The following is a 22,002-nucleotide window of genomic DNA, read 5'->3' on the forward strand; positions in this document are numbered from 1 at the left end:
TATAGCCGTGAACTTGGAAGTATGAGAAAGAATCTGATGCACTTTACACCAAAAACCCTTTCTTGTTCCAGGTTTAAAGGGCTAGCTTCAGCTCTCTGGAAACTTTTTTTTTTTTTTTTAACTCATCAGGAACTTTTCTCACTGGAGAGAAACACATGAATTATGTGGCAGGCGTTTTCCTCACAGAAACACCCAAAGTACTGGGCTCTGGAGTCAGAAGACCAGAGTTCAAATCATAATGTTCCACCGGCAAAGTGAGAACCGGGCAGGCTGATCTAATCTTTTTTGGAGCCTCAGTATTGACATCTGTCAAAGAGGAATAACAACACCTAATTATTCCAGGTTTTTGGTGAAGATTAAACAGGAGAATGTTCAGGACATGCGTGGTGCCCAGGGAGAACTCACAAAGTCTCACCGCCTGGGTGGGGTTTCTGTTGTTTTGTTTTGACTTAAGTACAGTTGACATCAAGGCTCAATGACTCAGTCATGATTGAATACATTTGGTTATTTGTTTCCTGGGCAACCTTCAGCCCTCCCTTTGTTTCAGTGAGCAGCACGGCGCTCAGGGGCAGAAATGGCTAGAAGTGGACACAGGAAGGAAGAGAGAAAACCCACAGTCGTGTGGGCCCTCCCGTGTAGGGACAGGTAACCTCACTTACCTTGACACCCTCCTGAAAGCACCACTGCATCAGAGGACATTCCCCTTTATCCCTAAAGATCCAGCGTCACCGTGGAAAGGCTAATGTGCGTTTAGCATACTGTTCACCAGGCAGAGAAAGAAGCAGGAGGATACAGATGCCCATGTGACTTGCTTATGGGGCAGACTTGCTTTCTGGGGCAGGTGGGTCCCTGCGAGAGAGGCCTGTGGATCTCCATGGGTCAGTGAGACTCGGAGGTGCCTAAGAGGGACTCAGTGTGGCCATGAGTCAGGCCAAGCTCTCTAGTGTGGTTACCGGTAACGAAGCGGGTGTTCTGCTCTCTGGGGTCTGGCTCTCAAGCTGCTCAAGACCCCAGGAGAGGGAAAGAGATATAATTCTTGAGTGGCCACCTAAAGCTTAGGAGTATTTGTGGTTATCATTAAAGCAAGAAGTTGAAAGGTGCTGCCCCAGTTACCCGGAAAGAGACATTTCATTCCCTCCATGATACCAGATAAGGAAATAATCTACTTCCCTTCCTGTTTCAAGGGGGCCCCAGCTCTCAGACTCCAGGAAATTGGCAGTAACTCTGTCTATATCTGCCGTTTCCTTACTTTCAGTTACAGCCTCCTGGCCTGCTTACACAACGGCTCCCTTTAAGGAACGTGGGACACACTGTCTGGCAAGGCTGGCCCAAAGCAGGCCTGGGACGGCCTTGGTGCCCACATCCGCCACCTGATCTGACGGGCAAACGAGACCCTTCCTGGTGGAAGCTCCGAATCACTCAGTGTCCGTGCCAGCCTCCCAGAAGTTAGGGAGAAAATGAAGCCAACCCTTAACATCTCGGGGGTACCCTCATACCCACTGTCTTTCTGTGAGGCAGCCCGGCAGGAGGCTGTACTCCCATTTTGAGCTAAGCTATGGACGCTCTGAGGGGGGAAGAGATTTCCAAAGGACTACATGTGCCAGGAAGAAGCCAACCTGAGGGAGACAAGAGCAGAGGTCCTCGGCCAAAGATACCCCCCAGAACGACAAAGGACCACCACTAAAACAAGAGCCTCCACGTGACTTGAGTGTTCTCCAAAAACGCAAACAAGAAGACAACAAGGAAATGCAAAGAAACAAACCTCTATTTCTATCTCACCTATAAAAACGTCACAGCCTCTCTGAATTGCTCCCATGTGTCCTCCTCCTTCTCCCCTCCACTCTCCGTCTTCTGGACCTAAACCAAGCCTCCCCCTCGCCTCTGGATCATGTGCACATAGATTATCTCCCTCTTCATGGGACACTCACAGGAAATTTAAACATTCTCAGACGGGGTTCTTCTAAGCCCACTTCCCCTGCCCTCCACCCCCTACCCAGTTGCTGCGTATTCAGGAAATGCAAACCCAATATAAAGATAACCCAGGCCAAACAGAAAAGGAGACTGGCCCTGTGACCTTGTTGGGCAAATGACTTCCTCTCCCTGCATCTCAGACTCAGCTTCTGCAGAATGAGGAGGCTGGACCTGACGCACTGCAAGGAGGTCCCACTGGCTCTGACCAGCGAGGGCTTAGCTCGGTGAACCTCCCAGACCCTGCCTGTCTCAGGGACACCCAGCAACCTTGAGGCAGGATATTGAGGCAGTAGGGTTTTCCACCACTGACAGCCAATCCCTAAGGACCCTGGCCCCCTGGGGGGAAAGAACACTGGGAATCAGGACACCTGGATGTCCATCTCGGTTCTGCGGTATTTTGGAAAAGGAACTGAGTGAGTGGGGGAGGTTATCAGGGCAGACTTAAGCTCAGTTAGAGTGTTTTAATTTTTAAAAAATAGAATAATCTATATGACTAGTATAATAAAGATTATGAAAATGTTTTAAGGACCAAAACCACCTAACAGCAAGAAGGAGCAGATAGTCAGTCTCCAGAGAAGCACCTAAAGACTCAGCTTAGAACCTATTTCTGTTGGCTTTTATGAGGCCATGGCAGTATATGAGTCCCGTGCCTGAGGCACCTCCTTGTTTCTCTATTCACAGTAACCCCGGCTCCCCAAACTCCTCACATACCCCCCAACATGATGTGTCCCGACTCCCTAGTTCTGGAAACCATTTCCACATCTGCATCTGGGACAACCCCTTGTTTCACTGCGCAGGACTCAGCTGACAAGGAGAACTCAACCTGGGGTGTCGCCCATGAAGAATATTTAATCTACCAGTTGAGCTCCCCATGGGCGAGGCAAGTTGGATGGTGTAAGTAATCAATCTTGGCTCACAGCTCTGAGTAACTAGAAAGGAGGAGGGACAGGAAGCATGAATCATTATCTGGAGAGAGGCCGTTAATAGACTTTGAGGTTTGCAGGCAGGGTGGGGATGGGGTGGGGTTGGGCCTGGCCCCTCAGCTAGGTCGAGAAGTTGGTGGACATCGTCTTGGGAGTCAGCTCCCTCCCTAGTGCAGCAACATCAATGCTCAGGCTCCTGCAAAACCCCACCCTTCTAAGTATTTGAGCCATACTTGGAAAAGGAAGGCAAGTGGTTGACTTGTCTTTGAAAATTATTTGGAAATAATTTTTTGATCCTCACAGACTGAATTTTTAAAGAAAGTTGTCAATCCCTGTTTTACAAAAGTGAGTTGGTAGCATTTGCAGAGAGATAAAAAGGCAAATGCAAATCCATTCAAGACCACCATGTTCATTGGCCATGCATGATCAGACACAGTTGGGAAACCTGGTGAAGCACAGTCAAACACTCATTGCAGGACTTGTCAGGGCACTTGATATGCCAGTGGAGGTGGCTCTCTAAGAGATGCCACAGAGGCCATCTGTGGGGCTAGAAGCACTGCACTGGGTCTCACTAGCTCAAGAGAATGCCCATCTCTAAACCTCAGTTCACACCACTTCGACACCCCCAACGTACAAGGTTCCTTTTCCAGCCACCTCACCCTACCTGCCCCACGGGGCCAGCCCCAATCTTCTTCCTAGCCTTCCCCAGGAAGACTTCCCTGAGCACTCGAAGGCACAGTGCTGTCCCCCCTGGAAACCTATTCTGAATACCTGGCACTTAATCTTATGAAGGTGTTTTATCCTTTATGCATTTTTTGGTCATAAAGTCTTTTTAAATGAATAGACTATTTTTCAGAATAGTTTTAGGGTCATAGCAACTCTATGCATTTTTTGTAACACTTGCCCACTGTACAAAGCCCAGAGTCACTACAAATAGCAGGTGCTAAAAAAGTTGTTGCCTGATAGATATCAAATCAGGAAGTGACACAAATCTGAGTGTAATACAAAGTCACTTATTTATAAGCAGGGAGTGTGTGTTTATAAGCCGTCATGTCAGCTTTAAGAATGGAAGTCAAATGGACAGTGGAGACCACCCATCCTGCCTCTTCTGGACATGTGTCCAGCAGAGTCGGTGTGCCACCCACTGACCGGGGTGGGGCACCACAGGGACATCTCCCCAGCGAGTGGTGTCATGAGGCTCCAGAGCTTTCATGGTTCTAAGACAGAAGGAACAGCTTGGAGGGAGGGCTGAGATGCTGAGATGCCCCATCTCTAGAGATGAACATTTCTAGAACCCATGGTTTATAGCCCGTGCAAACACTGGCCAGACCAGTGTGTTCTGCTTTCCCTCCGATTATTTTAAAAAACACCCCAGCGAGGCTGGGAATCCCACATTGACCCTAGACTCCTGCCTCCATTTCCATCACATATCATAAACCAGCTCTGCCAACATGAGAGCGTCACTGAACAAGGGCGCGAGTCTTGAAGGGGTCTGTTCTTAGTCATGATGATATTGACTACCACGGACTGGGTGCTTGTGATGCTCCAAGCTCCTTTTACAAGCTCTACATACATACGTCATCTCATTTCATCCTTGAACAGCTCTGCCTGTGGTCCCCATGTTGCAGATGCAGAAATGGAACCTCAGAGAGACGAAGCTAGTGAGAGGCAGAGCAAGGTTCAAACTCAGCTCTTTCTCCTGCCCCCAAGCCCAAAAAGTCTAACCACTGTGCTCTGTGGCCTCCCCTCCGATGAAAGGCACACAAACAGGAGACAGGAAAACTAACAGCAGGAAGGATGGGGTTGGTGGGTGTGGAAAAGAGGCACAAGGAAAGGGAGAAGAAGGAGAGAGAGCACGAGGACAAGAGGAAGTTGAGGTCTTGTCCTCAACCTTGAGGTGCACATGGGATCTGGCTGCAGGTCCAGGAGGTCTTTGCCAAGTGGGAATGAAGCAGGAAAGTTGCTGGGGACCACGGGAGAAACAAACCACAAAATATGCAGAAGCCATTTCCTCTCTCGAGGAAGATAAACAATAGATTCATAAACAAATTTTACAAAGCTGCCCAACTATTTATAGCATTCTGGTAGGAACTTATATCCTTTGTGAGCATAAAGCTAATCCCCCCCAAAATGGTTAAGTTATTCTGAGGAGAGCAAAGGTAGGAAAAGGGGAGAGGGGAGGAATATACTCCTTGCCGGTCCATCACCTGCTAGCCCTGTGACTGCAGTCAGTTACGTGTCCTTTCTGAGCCTTGGTTCATTCTTCTGTGAACAAGGAATAGTAATTCCTGTCCCACAAGGCTATGGTAGAAAAGAAAGAAAACAGACCTTCTGGCAATATGGCAGATCAGATACCCTACTTGACCTTCCCAACTGAAACAACTAACATGCTGTTTAAAATTTGAAATATAAAGATTATATACACACTGCTGAACTGGTATAAATGGAAGGATTCTTCAAAGACCAAAACCAAAACCAAAAGCAGGAACTTTGGGATATAAGCTAGCAGCAAAGCTGGCTTTTGCCCTGAGGGTTCCTGCCAAACCCTACAGATTCTAAGTTTCCCATGAGAGCTGCACAGTGTTCAGGAAAGAGGAGAAAAAGCTTAGTTCCTTCATAAAATTGGGACTTCAAAAGGCTCCACCCTCAATGAATGAGAAATAGACCCCCAACACAAAAGGAGACCACAAGGAAACCTGACCTTGGGCTGGGTAGAAATCTGAACCCATAAGCTGGATCTCACACAGATTTGCAGTTTGAATTCATGCTACTTATGTAGCCAGAAAAGCTTTGGGTAGAAAATGAATTTAAAGTGATTTGTGATTGGGAGTGCCCCCAGACAACTAGCAGAAGTTAATGCAAAACGTCTCTGGAAAAATTAACTTCAAGCCATACCTCAAATAGTTCACAAAGGTAAAGTTCTAAGGAAAATGAACAGCTCAAAGAAAATAACAACAACAAGGAAACAAGGCATTATGAGTACTAGCCAGCAGAAGCAACAGACGGCAGAATCAGACCTGCAAAGATTTCAGATTCTCAATTACCAGACATGAAATTCTACAATTTCTAAATAGCAACTTCAACATGTTAAAGAAATTAAGAAGGTTGCAAATATAAGCAAGAAATAGGAGAAAATCACCAAGCAGATTTAAAAAATAATGGACCAGAACTTCTAGAAATGATAAAGAAAGAAGCTGAAAGGAAAAAATTTCAGTGGATGGATTAAACAGCATTTGAAACACAGAATAAATTAAATGGAAGACAGGTTTGAAGAAATTATTCAGAGTTCAGCACAGAGGGACAAAGAGGTGAGGAATATGGAATAGAGGTTACGAGATACAGAGAACAGAATGAGAAGATCCACCGTACGTCTAACTGGAGTTCCAAGAGGAGCTATTAGAAAGAATGGGAAAGAGTCAATGTTCAAAGAATGAAGGGTGAGAATCCTCCAGAACTGTTGAAAGACACTCATCTTTAGCTCTAGGAATCCCAATGAAACCCAAACAGGATAAAGACAGAGAAACTGACACCTAGTTACATGAGAGAGAAGTGGCAGAACACCAAAGAAAGCAGCAACATCTTTAATGTAACTAGAGGGAAATGCCAGGTCACTTATAAAGGAAGACCGACAGCCAACTTCTCAACAGCAACATTCAGAGCCAGAGGTAGTGGAATAATGGTTTCAGTGACCGAAGAGAAAATATCCAGGAAAGCTACCTTTCAAAATTGAGAGCAGAAGACAGTTTCAAGCCAACAAAAACCAAACCAAACCAAAGCAAAAACAACTTGAAAGTTTACCACCAACAGACTCTCACTAAAGGATAATGCTAAAGGGGTTTATTTTAGGCAGAAGGAAAATGATCTCCAATTCGTGAAAGAATGGTGAGAAAAGATATTGATAAGAATGTGGATACAAACACATCATATAAAACAATGATGTCTAAATGGTAGGGAAAAAAACAGGATAGAATGAAAACACAAGATAGCAATTGTATATAAATTGGGAGAGGTAGTGGTTAGAATTAAACCAGTTTATGGTTCTTGTATTTTGGGGGAGGCAGGTAAACACATTGATTAATTTTAGACTTTGTTAAGTATGCCTGTTAAAATAGATGGGCTAAACATTGAAAGAACAGATACAGAGCACATAACTTCCAAATAAGAAGATAGAAGATGGAATGAGGAGGGAAAAACATCTCAACCAAAAAGAAGGAGCAGAAAAAAAACAAATATAAAGATGGTTGAAATGAATCCCAATTCATCAGTAAGATACACCTGTTCTAACCAAACAGCATTGACTTAAAATGTACAAAATTTTATACATAAGCAAAATTTTTGGCACTACAAGGAGAAATGCACAAATCCAATGGGAGATTTTTAACATGTCTCTCAATAATGTGTTATTGAGAAGATTAGTCAGACAAAAACAGACAAGGACATATTATAGATGATTTGAACAGCACAATGAACTAGCTCATTTTAATGATCATATATAGAAAACTACTATATATCTAATAATTAGAGAGTAACACTTTTTCAAGCACTCATGAAACATTTAAGAAAAAAGTTGAAAAGATAAAAATATTTAAAAGGAGCACACAGAAATGGTTCAATGCTTATTTCAAACTCTCTCCAAGGATCCATACTTATTTTATCTTAAAAAAGATAAAGACCCTGTCTTTCTTGTTCACTGATGTATCTCCAGAGTCTAGTACAGTGACTGTCACAAAGGGGGCTCTTAATATGTCCTGAAGAATGAGTGGCGAACGAAGGATTCTCTGTTGAGGATGGTACAGGCTGAGTGAGCACTGAGGACCAACACTGGAGGTGATGAAGCCCTTTCCAACATGGAGGGGACAAGAGGACAAGGTGAGTGGTGCCAGTCTCCAGGGAGAATTTATACAAAAAAGAAAAACAGAGTCACAACAGCCATCTCCAAATCCAAAGAGAGAGTCATGTGGAAGAGTCTTTGAAAGCCCAGTCTTTGCGGGTCCATGTGGCAGAGCAGAGGAGAGAAGATAGAAATTGCAGGGAGGAAGAATTTGTCCCAATATTAGGAAGAATCTTCTAACAATTCATTGCTCAGCATTGGCCGGGAATTGGCCTGGCTTATCCTCTAAGGCCCTTTATGACCCTGTGTGGGACAGGAGACTGTCCAGGACGTCCTGAGAGTCCCAGACCATGAGTGGACCATCCTTCCAATTCTATCCCGTCCCAGAGATTCCTTCACCCAAAATTCCCTGGATACCCGATCCCTAAAAGATCTGCCCAAGGTCCCAGATTCAGGAGGTGGTGGAGGAATAATGAGAGCTTCAGTCCCCAGAAACTCAATCCAATGTCCTTTCTGCTCCACCATCGGCCTCTCCATTAGCCGAAATGAGCACGTTTTGCCCCATTAGGCTGACATGTACTTTTTCAGTCTACCCATGTCCCAGTAAACCCCATTTTTCCAGCATATGGCAAGGGATTACAAAAGCATAGAGAATTAGTTCAAATGAAAATGCCGAAACTTTCCAGGAAAAGGGAAGCAAGCTCACCTTGGCCTCCGCAGCAGATGGTTGAGTTGGGGGCCTGGCTCTGGGGGCTTCTCCTGCGGCTGGCCAGTCATGCTGCTCTCATGCTGCTGGGCAGGTGGGAAGAGGAGGCCTAGTTCTGTGGGAAAAAGAGAAAGAAAGGTCACTTCTTCATCGTTTGCTCCCAGCTCTCCATCACCAGCCTGCCAAGGACACTATCCAGAAGCCGCGGGAGCTCGCGAGGCTGGCCTCAGCCACCCTCATGTCATTGGGGAGCAGACAGGCACAGGACGAATGTTTCCCACACCTTCCAATGTGCCAGGCAGGGCTCTAAGGAACGGGGCTACAAAGATGAATCAGATGCAGTCCCTGCTCTCAAGCAACAGCCTAGCAAGAGAGAGAGAGAGAGACATACACATGTTTCACTACAAGATAATTTGGTAAGTGCTGTGATTTCCCCAAGTTCATTCAACAGCCTACCTGTCCCACAGGGAGCAGAGGCAGCTTACAAGCGCTACAGCACAGGGCTTCTCAAGCTCTTTGTTACGAAGGACCAGTTCTTTGTTTTTGTTTTAATTTCCGATCCATCACGGATGAATACTTTTATAAAATATAAGAAAAGGAACTGGTAGAAAAATGAAATGACAAAAATATTCATACAGAGTACAAGCCTACTTCTTAATGATTCAACAGCTTAGTCTGTCAAATCGGCATGAGAGTTTCTAAGCACTTCCTCTCAATTTCTGTACTGATCTCGTGGACCGGTAAACAGCTTGCAGACCAGCACCATTCCACAAACCGCAGCTGAGAAGCATTGCTATAGGAAACGTCTGTAAAGAGTGCAACCTTCCTGAGATGTCTGGCTGAGCTCTTGGTTCAGAGAGGGTGGCTGGAAATAAAAATGATGTCAAATTCACCCTCTGGACTATAGTTCAGACTGTTCAGAGAGTCTCTCTCCAAGAAGGAGAGTTACAGCAGGGACTTTGGGAAAGTGTGGCGGTGGGGTGTCTGAGGTGGTGGCACCAACACACTGGGTTCATGGGAACCTGGTCAGAAGTTGTGCCTGGAGCCCTGTCCTGCTCTACCTTGAACTTCCAACTGTAACTATGGCAACCCCAGCCGAAGCTACTGCCTGGAATGGGAAGAACAAAAGTGTCATCTATTAAAATGGACTGGGACGTTTCAAAAAATAAATCATTTCCAAAATGTCAAGAGGGCTGCTGGTGTTCATTCCTACCATTTAATGTTATAAAAATGATGTTTTTTAAATTGAGAAATCTTTTGTCTGTGACAGCCAGCTCCCAAAAAAGCCTTTAAATGCTTATTGCCTTAATACTTGAGGGAGAGATTACAAGTCATTTTCCCCCATTTGAATGCTTAAGAGAAAGTGCTCATTCCTCTAAACTCTCAGCTTTTATGTAGTTCTTATTTTAAACTTTAGAAGAAGATATCTCTGTAGAAGAAAAACTTCCCTTTTCAAAGTCTTTTTTTTTTTTTTTTTTTTAATGCGTACACACATACACTCTCACTCGCTGCTTCAAATGCTAAGTCATTTGCAATTTGGGAGTTTGTTGCTCATGAAATTCTAGCGATAAGCACATCATAAACATTCCTATAGCAAGGGAATGCTTTGGAAGTGATGTCTGTGATGTTACAAAGATTGTCTATCGTTATCTCTGAATGTTGGCGAAGTGAAGGTTATGGGAATAACTATTTATGTATAAATAAGTCAACAGAGTAACTGACAACTTCAATAGCAGATCTTACCAAGAAGCTAAACCATGGCATGATGTGGGAAGCAGGAATGGACTTCCCTCAGTTTCCATGAGTGTTTCATCCTTATTCTCAACATGGGAAAATAACTCTCCAGGCTCCCCGACAGGAGCAATAGTCCTTGGAATCACTCATGGGCAAGATTAAGCTTAGACCACACAGCCAACTTTTATATATCAGGTGCTGGGCTAGATTCTAGTGTTCTCAATATGGGTTCTTCTTCAAAGAGACCCAAGGGAGACATATAAACAGGCAATTACAATCCCCCTTTCCTGCAAGAAGAGTATACTGGCTGGAGTTAAGGTAAAGGAAATGATGTTAACTAGCTCAATCCATCTACCCAACCATCCATTGGTCCATCCATTGTTGACTGAGTGCCTAGTATATAGCAGGCAAGTGCAAAGCACTAGGCATACAACAGTTGAGACCAATGTGGTCCCTGCCTTCATGGAGCTTATCCTCTAGTGGGGAAACCAACATTAATAAATTAGAAATAACTATAATAGCGGTGCTCTGAAGAAGTATGATTACTGCCATAACAGCATATGTCAGGGGTAGATCTAGCGCAGGAAAGGGTCAGTGGTGCTTTCCTAAAGAATTAGTCTTTAATCTGAGCCCTAAGAATAAATTAGTGAAACAAAATAGGGTGGGGGCAGGAGGGAAAAGATAGAAAGAAAAGGTGTTGCCAGCACAATGAATAGGCTGTGCAAAGTTCCTGTGACGGAAGGAACATGGCACATTCTAGCTATGAAAGGAGGCTCTTAATAAGGACCGAATCAGTTCTTGACTCACATCATGCTTCCATTGTGATGGTATTCAGACCATGCATTATAGATGTGCAGGTTTTTCCAAAAGTGCCCAAGAAGTTACTTAAGGCGAGCCAGGAAAGTAAGGTGCATGTCAGCTAATTCTCCTTCTTCCTAAGCTGGCACGAGGCAACCAACACAGGGGCCGCCTTATCCTCCCTCCCATTTTATAGCAAGTTTTGGGACTCATCTATTTTTCTCTTCAACAGTGGTAACTTGGCCAAATCCAATTTGACCAGTGGTGAAAATCAGTTGGTCAGGGCTGACGCTGACTGACAGTGGATGTGGGTTTTGGGATGTGAACAAGCGTTCTACTATTAAATGATTGCTGGAGAAGCCTCGTGGTGAATGTTACTCGACGGAAGCTCACACAATTTCATGCACAGAACATGAGCTTTGGGGCCAAGCAGACCTGGGTTCAAATCTGGTCCCGCCCCTCACTGGCCACTTGGCCTGGTTCTTTCATAAAATGGAGTTAGCAGTGCCTTCCTTGCTGTGAGATCAGCAAGAGCACAGGTCCTACACTGAGCACATTTCCTGGCTCCCAACTGGCCCTGGATAAGTGTCAGCATTACTATCACACAGCAGTGTATGGGGACAGCCATGATCCTCCCTCAATGTGAAAATCAACAGGAATCCATGAAACAATTTCCCAGCTGGTACGGGGGCTGCAGGGCAGCTTTGCAGGGGTGCAGGGGTCCCGATGACTCAGTTTCTTGGTGTGTGACCTCATGGGTCCCCTGCCACTGTGCTGAGAGTTCCCAGCGGGAAGTCCCACTGCACCAGGGCTAACAGGCACTGAGTCTCACCTCGGCGGCCCCAGGCCCACCCTCTCCGGATGCCACCCGGGACGTACAGGGAGCTCCACCCAGGGGCTCTGGGCCGGCAGCCAGCAGACTTGGGTTCTAGTTCCACCACTAACGGCTGGGGTTCCCTTGGACAAACAGCCGAGTTCCAGAAGGGAGAGGAGATGGAACAGCTACCACATCCTGAAGGCCTAAACACAGGCCAGGCCTGGTGCTGGGCCTTCCCAAGAAGCACCCGAATAGTCACAACAGTCCTGCGGGGTCACTGTTGGTATCACCATGTTACAAGTAAGGAAACTGAGGCCTGCTGCTTTGTCCCAGACCACAGAACTAAGTGACGGAACCAGAACGGGAAGCCAGAAAGCCCTTCCTCTCTACCACGGCACTGCCTTACGGGGATGGATATCTTACTTAGGTCTTTCCCACACGACCAGTGAGGACGCAGCCCTGGAAGGCTCTGTGATTTTCCAGGGACCCACAGGCAGCAAGCCACCAGGCAAGGCCGGACTCTGCCCCATGCCCCACACGGCTGTCTGGGTCTCAGTTTCCCTTCTGCACACAGTGGTGACTAATGATGCCTTACAGACCACACTGCTGTTAGAGTTAAGGGGAGAATGAAGATTTAAGAGTCTTGGGAGGGAAAAATTAATATAGAGACATGAACACTTTAAATGGGTATTGAGAGGCTCAAACCAAAGAGGAAGGGTTCCTGTCGGCCACAGAGCAGTTGAAATGAAAACTGGACCAGGAGCAGGGCGGCAGCCAGGGGAGGGGAGGGGACACAGGAGACAAACTGTGGAGCTTCTGAAATGGGAAGCAGGACCCAATGAAGTGTAAAGAATTCCCTCCATGCCACCCACGATAAATTAGAAATTGGCACAGATTTTTAAAAGAAGGAAAAGCAGGAGGGGGAGGAGAAGAAATTGAGGAGGAGGAAGAGGAATTAAATCTGTAGATTTAATCTAAGAACACCTAAGAAACAGGGTGGAGAGTAATCAATGCAATGAGAAATCTTAGACTCCAGTCACGTGGGGGCCACTCATTCTGTCCAACAAGTTCTCCTGCACAGAGATGATGGTGACACGGAAGAAGATCTAATTTTCAAGTGAGACACATTCTATCAATAGATGGGGAGGCCTGGCAGCTTTTCCAACGTGGTGAAAACTCCCATTCTCTCTCCAACCATCTCTCCTCTTCTGTAGATGCCCCACTCTTACCTCCATGGAGGTTGAGAAAAGAATAATTTATAGGCACTAGAAGAGGGCATTCCTGCTCAGACCATTATGAGAGATAGGTGGCCACTTCATCAGGTCTTCATGCACCTGGTTATTCCAGGACACAGAAGCTGGGGTATTCGCCCAATATCACAGCAGCTCAAACACTGAGAGCATATCAGACAGACTTATCATAGGCTGACAATGGATGGCGGACCACCATCCACTCTCCAACCTCCTCAGGCCTCCTATTCCCTTGCTCACAGCTCCAGTCAGCTTGTCTTTCAGGTTTTCACACACTGCAAGCTCTTTCTTACCCCAGAACTTTTGCACATGCTGGTCCCTCTGACTGGGATGCTCTTCTCCTAGCTCCGCCCTCATTAACGTCTAGTTAGCTTTCAAATACAGCTTCAGTGAGACTTCTTTGACTCTCCAGAAACGCCAAGTGTGCAACAGCACTTATCACAGTTGCAATTAATTAATTATGTGATTAACAAGGGGGCCTCCCCAGTCAGACTGTAAGCTCTCTGAGGGCATGAGCAAGTGTCTGCTTTTTGCACCATCGTGTCCCATGGGTGAGCACAGCAGTTATCAGTCTTGTTTGCACATCAAAATCACCTGGGGAGCTTTAAAAAACACAGACGCTTGGGGTTCACCAAAACCCATTAGACAATAGTGCTTAAAGCTGGCCAGGTGTTGTGACATGTGGCCAAGGCTGAGAACCTAAGGAGGCCATGGGTGCTGGGCTTCTGTCCTAGAGCAATCTTGAAGTGGCCCAGGGAGTTACAGTAGGACCTTGCTCCCTTTGCTTGTGGATACAATGCATCGTTTAAACGTTGTTTTCCACACCAGAGATTAAATTTGAGGAAATTCCGGAAGAGGGAAACAAAATCCTCATTGTTAGAGAGGAATACTATTCCTTTCATGAAGCACTCCCACGATAACCCCCTCCCCGACACTCCTCTGCCCGCTAACCCTGGTTTATCACCTTTATCCTCAGAGCCACAGAATTAATTAACCTGATGTGTTCCTGAAATACACTTAAATATTTGGGGGGATAACCCCTAATTTTAAAAATTAAATCAGGCCCAGCTACACTATCCTGTTGAGTGCAAAATTTCACATTAAATTTTATTAAAACAGAAGAATTCAAAGCCAGCTCGTGCCGGGGCAGGCCCTCCAGGCCAGCCCCAAGCCGCAGGTAGAGGTGCTTTGCAGTAACTTGCCCATGGGGGCACTGGGGTGGGGGAGCTCCCACGGGTCATCTGCGCTGATCTGGCCTTTCCAGGGCAAGCTGAGAACAAGCTGTCCCTATCCTCTCAGTTCCCCTTACTAAAGGGGAGGGAGTAAGTGCTATGTGCTAAATGTTCTGTCCCTCCCCCACCAATTCATACGTTGAAATCCTAACCCCCAAAGGTGATGCTATTAGTAGGTGGGGGCTCTGGGAGGTGCTTAGGTCATGAGGGTGGAGGTCTCATGAAAGGGATTAGTGCCCTTATCAAAGAGATCCCGCTAGCTCCCTCACCCCTTCTGCCATGTGAGGACACAGTGAGAAAGTATCAGCAATGCACCAGGAAGAAACGGCCCTCACAGAATGCGACCATGCTGGCATGTTGATCTTGGACATCCAGCATCCAGAACGGTGTGAAATAAATTTCTGTTGTTTATAAGCCATCCTCTGTGGCTTTTCGTTATGGGCTAAGACAGTAAGATGTGTGAAAAAAATCCAACCTCTTAAACACACTCAAAGTAACAACTCCAATCCTCTGATGGGTTTCACCAGCCCAACAAAAGCACTGTTTGACCGAGTCCCAAGTCCCATGCCCCTGTGAGAAGTAGACCATCACTTAACCCAGTGCAGGGCAAGCTCTCCTGAATATAGCTCTAGCACCCATAGGGACCACCTGAGGAAGTTAAGAATGAAGCTTCACTTTGCACCCACTACGTTGGTAATAATAAAATAATAACAAGTGTTGGTGAGGATGTGGAGAAATTGGAACCCTTCTGCACCGCTGGCCGGAATGGAAAATGGTGCAGCTGCTTTAGAAAATAGTGTGGCAGTTCCTTAGAGTTATCAATGACCCAGTAACCCTACTCCTAGGTGTAGGTGTATACCCAAAAGAACTGAAAACAGGTACTCCAACAAAGACTCGTTCACACATGTTCAAAGAAGCTCTATTAACAATAGCCACAAAAGTGGAAACGACCCAAACGTCCATCAACTGGCTAACAGGTAAATCTGGTATCTACATACAATGGAATATTATTCAGCCACAAAAAGAATGAAGTTCTGATACATGCGACAACATGGATGACCCTCAAAGACATTAAGTGAAAAGAGTCAGACACAAAAGGTCACATATGGAATGATTCCTTTTATCTGAAATACCCAGAAGGTAGGTAAGTCCATGGAGATATCAAGCAGACCAGTGGTTGCCAGGGGCTGGGGCTGGTAGGAGAATGAGGGGTGACTGCTTAATGGGTATGGGGTTTCCTTTTGGGGTGATGAAAATGCCTTGGAACTAGACAGAGGTGATGGCTGCACAACATTGAGAATGCACTAAATGCCACTGACCTCTATACTTTAAAATGGTCAGTGGTTAATTTTATGCTATGTGAATTTTACCTCAGTTAAAAACAACAATAAACAAAGCTTCCAGGGCCCCACCGTGAGAGGCTCTGACTCAGTAGGTGTGGGCTGGGCCCAGGGATCTGCTTTTCCAAAGAACATCTGAGTGATTCTGACATGGGGGTCTCAGGCATGGCCTAAACGTAAGGGCTGATGTGTGTAAATGATGCCTTTACTTTAGATGAATCAGTAACACCTGCTGCTATTTCCTGAGTGCCCAGTATGGGCCAGGCAGGCACTGGGCTTGGTGCTTTCAAATACAGTGTCTCAGAGTCACACTGCAAGTTGGAAATGATCACTGTTTTGTTTTATAGTTGAGGAGACTGAGGCTCAGAGAGGTTAAGTAAGTTGCCCAGGGCACACAGCTGAGTAACAGCGGATTCATACCAATATCTGTCTGATTCCACAGACCATATTTTCCCCATCACCCTATACTACACAACCGTGTCTTTTAACAAGCCCTTCCAGGGAGCAGAAATGTCATTTTTGTGTTTATATGCTCTTTAGGTTAGAGACTTAGGGCATTTTACTAAAACTGTGGTCCTTGGTATCTCCTGGGAATTCATTAGCAATGCAGACTCTCAGTCCTCACCCCAGGTTTACTGAATCAGACTCTGCTCTCCCCAGATGACTTGTGTGACACTAAAGTGTGAGCCGCACAGGTTTCTCTAGAGCTGTGCTATCCAATATGGTAGCCACTAGCCTATTTAAATGGCTATTTAAATTAAAACTAATGGGGACGTCCCTGGCAGTCCAGTGGTTAAGACTTCGCCTTCCAATGCAGGGGTTGTGGGTTCGATCCCTGGTCGGGGAGCTAAGATCCCACATGCCTCGGGGCCAAAAACCAAAACATAAAACAGAGGCAATATATTGTAACAAATTCAATAAAGACTAAAAAATGGTCCACATAAAAACAATCTTAAAAAAAATAAAATTATTTAAAATGAAATAAACTTAAAAACTCAGTTCTTCAGTTGTACCAGCCACATCTAAAGTGCTCCACAGCCATATGTGACAAGTGGCTACCACTGGGCAGCACAAAATAGAACATTTCCATCAGTGCTGTGCTAGAGTGGGCTATCTTGAACTTGGAACCACTGACATTTGGGGCTAGATAATTCTTTGTTGCAGGGGTGGGTGTGGCGAGGCTTCCAGCACATGGTAGAGTAGTAGTTTGCAACCTGGGATGATTTCGTCCCTCAAGGGAATGGCAATGTCTGTAGACATTTTTTGGTTGTCATAGCTGGGAGGTTCTACTGGCGTCATATGGGTAGAGGCCAGGGATGCAGCTAAACATCTTACATCCTACAGTGCACAGGACAGCACAACAAAGAATCATCCAGTCCAAAGTGTCAGTGGTGCCGAGGTGAGAAGCGCCCAGCTAGAGTAATCAAAAATACATGGCCATTCTCAGAAAAACTGGAGGCAGGAGACTCACAACACCAAAGTGCCCACCCCCCTCCTTTGCCAAATTCAGAACCGGAGAAGAGTATCTATTTTTGCCAAGAATGCAGAGTAAGAAGTCCTGGTTTCCAGAATAATCGACGAACTCATTACTAAAATGAGGTCCCTGCACTTCAAATCCCAAGGGCTGGGAAATGAAGAGGTTAATTTTTGATGTTTGGAATGTGTGATAAATTCCACAAGAAACCACAATCTGCCTGTCGGTCAGGTGTGGACACATCATTCGTTCGTTCATATATCTTTTTACTTAAAAGTATTTATTGAGCACCTACCATATGTCAGGTACTCTTCCAGCATTCAAAGTAGAGCAGCCAATAAAACAAACCAGGTCCCTGCCCTTGTGGAGCTGGCATCCTAGTGGAGGAGATCAACAGGACCCAAGTAAACAAATACACCAGCAGTGAAATGGGTATCATCAGTGCTAAGAAGAGGAGGGGTGCAGAGGAGTGATGGGGGACGGGTATCTGAGGTCACCTATCTGAAGTGTCCTGGGGCAACTGAAAAGGTGTCATCTGGCAGAGAGCTGAATGAACTGAGATTGTACCAGGTAATTCGAGGAGGGACAAGAGTGCCAAAGCAGAGGGAACAGTGGCTGCTGACTCCTTTGGCGAAACAAGCTTTCTGGAGCTGGAAAAGGCTGGCATGTGAGGTTGGCAAGGCAGGAACGGGCCAGGTCACGGGGATAGGAACCCACTGGAGGGCTCTGAGCAGAGGAGAGATGGGGCTTGATCAGCTTTTCACACAGAGAACAAACTATAGGAGGATAAGAGTGGAAAAGGCCAGACCTGTGACGAGGCTGCTACAGTCTTCCAGGCAAGAGATGGTGATGGCTTATTATTAGTTAATTAATTAATGAAATCATTAATATTAATACTAGCTCTCTACTTGGCCAGTGTTATTAATACTCTATCTCAGATATATTACAGGTAGACTCAGCATCATGTTCAAGCTACTTCTATGGAGAAATGCATTCTGAGTTCCAAATGACCAACTTGAAACCTTTTCCATCCACCTGGGTTTTAAGTCGGGGACCGTGTGACCTGGGAGAAGACAGCAAGAAAGGGAGTTGGGGGGGTTAGGAGATTTTAGCAGCAGGAAAAAGGGTGTATGCCCCCAAATCCCCCTTTCTCTAGAACCATCAGAGGTGTCTGAGAGGGGCCTTCCAATTCTCCCAAGGCTTGTTGGGTAGCAGATGGGTGAGAACCAGCAATTCCGCTACAGGCAGAACAGAAGGGAAAGGACCAGATCTTCCGGAAGGACAGCACTGCAGCTGTGAGCGAAGGAGGGTGTGGAGTCTTTTCCAAAAGCAAGGGAGTCTCTACTTCTGGGGTTTCTGAGGTTCTAGGGCATCACAGGGTCAGGACAACAGTCACAGAATCGGCAGATTTAGGGCAGAAGAACCCAGCTGTGCCGGTTACTAACTGCACAGCGCTGAGAGTGCTGCCGTTGATCCCCGCGAGCCTCTGTAAAAGGAAACGACACCCCTGCCTCTCAGAGTGGTATTGAGGGGTCAAGTCAGATGGTGCCCGCGCCGAGAATGATGACCACTTCCGGTCCACGTGCCGAGGTCTGGGCACGCCCATCTTCTGGAGCAGGTGCAGAACCCACCATCCTCCACGGCATGAGGTTCTGTGCTATACACATGCCCAGGTAGTTCAGCTTTACACATAAAAAGGTGCTTCCCTTTCATTAATTCCTTTATTCACACACACATTCACTGGGTCTTAGCGCCGGGCATGGAAGACATAGAGCGTAAGATGCAGCCTTTACACCCCAAGAACATGGGCAGCGGGGGCGGTTGGAGACAGGAGAACAGGTTTCTCTGATTCTCCTTTTCCCTCAGGGCCTGGTGACCACTGTCCTGGTAGTTTTCATGCCTTTAGACTAGAGCCACCAGCCTGCTGGGGCCTTGTCTACCAGCAGCCTGCAGTGCCCTCTCTCTTCTCCAGACTGGCAGGACGTCCTGGTCGTTTCTGCTGGAGCAGAAAAGGATGGTGAGGAAAAGGCAGGGCTGGCTAGGCAGAGAGAAACCGGGAGAAGCGCCGGCCTTCAGCAAGGCCTCCCTTCCAGCCCCGCTTCCTGTCCCCAGTGGACACGGCTCCAGATGGGTCAGGGGCCTCTCTGACCCCCAGCTCACCTAGGGCGCAGCACCTCTCTGGCGTTTCCCAAGAAACGTCTTCAAGAGAAGGCCCCAGCTCTGAGTCATCGGCAGCAGAGATGAGACCTTGCAAAAATAACTCCAAGTATGAGGCTCCTCCTGTATTCACATTATTCACGATACAAAGAACAAAAAAGCAGGGCAGGAAGCAGAGGAGGAAAAGTGTCGTTCCCATCAGTTTTCTTCACATGACAAGCAGCCAGGGACTCACTTGCTGAGCCCCACTGCGCTCTCTCTCCGCGGAGCGAATTACATAAGCCGGCAAGAGGGGCTTCTTGGCAGCCTTCTGACTCTGCCACCCACCCGTCTTCATCTCTCAACTCCAAATCCGAGGCTGGCTGCCTCGGATAGTTCTCATGTCAACATGATGGAGCAACTAGGTTTGCTCCCATAGGGCACTCAGGAAAGGCCTTGGGGAGGTGAAAGTTGAGCTGAAGCCCAGATGACCAACAAGTGACAATCTGCGTGGAGGACACTGGACATTCAGCAGGGACAGTTGAAGCAATGGCCCCAAGGCAGGGATCGGTGTGCACACGGCAGGCACAGTGGGTGGGGCAGAGCAGAGGAGTGGTGGTGGGGGGGCAGGGGGTTCCCGACATGTAGGGTAGTGGTTCTCAGCCTGCAGTGATTTCGTCCTCCAGAGGATATCTGACAATGTCCGGAGACATAGCTGGTTGTCACAGCTGGGGACGTGCTATTGGCATCCGGTGGGTAGAGGCCAGGGATGCCGCTAAACATTTTTGAATGCACAGGTCAGTCCCCCTCAACAGAGAATTATCGGGCTCAAAGGTCAATAGTGCTGAGGCCGAGAAGCCCTGGTATAGGGTCTCTCAAGTCACCGTAAGGAGTCCATGTGCACACAGCTGCACACACAGGACTAACCGGTGCCTGTGGCTGCCGGACTGTGGTCCTTACACATGCGCGTCCATCACGTGCACGTCCAGGGTATGTGTGTTGAGATGAAAGAGAGGATGCTAGGACCAGCTCTCAGAACACAGGAGCCAGGGCGGAGGCAAAGAGCTGGGATAAGGTTCCTCCAACCTAATTGGGAGCTAAGAGGGAGGTCCTGGAACAAGGACAGAGGAGGTCGAATACAGGGAGGCATGGAGGCTATGGGCAAGCAGACGGAGGCCACGGGGAGCTGTTTTCAAGCAGATGATGTCCCTTGAGAGTCAAGACAGGGCCCTGGGTGAGGGGAGAGGGGCCACCCTGTCCTAGTGAAGGGGCTAAGAGCTGGAGAATGCAACGGGTCTGATGAGTGCAGAGGGCACAGGCTGAGCCAGTGTGTAGACAGCCCAGGACTCAAGAACAAAATCACCAGAAGAAACAGCCAAGGGCTGAAGAGAAGGGACTCAGGTGGGCAGGACATGGGTGGAGGGTCCCCAAACCCAACCACTCGATACCTGGAAGAGGCAAATGAGGAACCCAGAGGGGCCTGGACAATTAGGGGCATTTGGGTATGATCTTGAATTTGGTTACAACTACAGAATGGGTTGTTCTCTGCTCCGTTGGGGGCAGGGGCACCTGGAGGTCAGGCCACCGGGCTGGTGGTCCAACACAGAGAGCACTTTAGGGTGCAAGTGATTTCATTTCTCCCCAAAGTCAAGTAAGCCCACCGGGGAGAGGCCGAGATGACCAATGCCTGTGACACGCAGTTAACCCCAGGCGCGCCTCTCCTCCTCACCCTATTGATAATCTGGATGATTCATTCGGAGAGGCTGGTCCCGCCTCAGCGGAAAGAGAATCTAGATGAGGTTCTCATCACTTAGAAATGAGAAGAATTTCTCAGTGGAGAAGCAGGCTGGAACCCTTCCATAGTCGCTATGTAAAGAAGCCTTTCTAATTTGGGGGAGGGTGAGCAGGACAGGCTGCCTCAGAGGGACTTGTTCCGACAGAATTGCTGGTGGCATCCCTGGGTCCGTGTCTATGCCCACAAGCAGGCAGACGCCCTCATTACCACTCTCACTCAGCGCTGACTCCCTTCCTCTATAGTTTTAAAATAACATTTATTCTTCTCCACCTAGAAAGCATGCTCACTGTAAAAGTTTTAAACATACACAAGAGAAAAAGAAAAGCCACTCATAATCCCATCGTTTTGTGAGAATATTTCCTTTTTTTTTTGCTAAACTTTTAAAATACGATGGTTGAGATCATATTGTATATGTAGTTTTCTATTCCGTTTCTAATGTAGGCATATGGCCATGTTATTAAACTATTAGCTTTAATCATTGAACTAATCCACTGAAAATATGGTATAGTCTCTAATGTTATGAGAGGCAGAGCCCAGATCCTCTGAGGACTTATTTCACCTAATGCAGGTATTTTAAGGGACCCCTGAGCATTGAATACAGGAGTTGTCCCCATATTCTGAGCACTTACTACATGTGTCAGGTACTCGGCCTCCTACCGTGTCAGGTGGCAGTGGAGATTAGATGTGGGGATGGCTTAATACTATACTGTCACATGCAACATGCATTCCCTTTCTCCAGACTTGGGACCTGTGCACTTCACTTGGTTGAGGGTCATACCCCATCCCACTCTTCTCACAGAAAAACTACGGACTCGTCACTCAGTTAAGGGGCAGCTGTAGGTCCCGTCTTGGCACAGGGAATGGAGAAGAACCTGGGTTAGGTCCTGAGACGCAAAGAAAAATAGGCAATGGAAAAGCTCTGGAATGGTCATCAGGTGTAGGTATCGGTAGTGGTTGGTCAACCACAGCCTGCAGGCCAGCCAACCACCTGTTTA

The 22,002-nt window shown here is 46.9% G+C and overlaps 1 protein-coding gene across 11 annotated transcripts in view; it reads right to left on the reverse strand.

Annotated features, from left to right (window-relative positions):
• Positions 1-22,002, reverse strand: part of TRERF1 (transcriptional regulating factor 1) — a 199,987-nt gene that overhangs the window by 57,352 nt on the left and 120,633 nt on the right. For all 11 annotated transcript variants that reach the window (XM_068558691.1, XM_068558689.1, XM_068558688.1 and 8 more), the window contains one exon: positions 8,432-8,546. The gene's annotated coding sequence lies outside the window, so the exon portion shown is untranslated. The remainder of the gene's footprint in view (positions 1-8,431; positions 8,547-22,002) is intronic.

The sequence above is a fragment of the Eschrichtius robustus genome, chromosome 12 (genome assembly GCF_028021215.1).
Source record: "Eschrichtius robustus isolate mEscRob2 chromosome 12, mEscRob2.pri, whole genome shotgun sequence".
NCBI lineage: Eukaryota > Metazoa > Chordata > Mammalia > Artiodactyla > Eschrichtiidae > Eschrichtius > Eschrichtius robustus.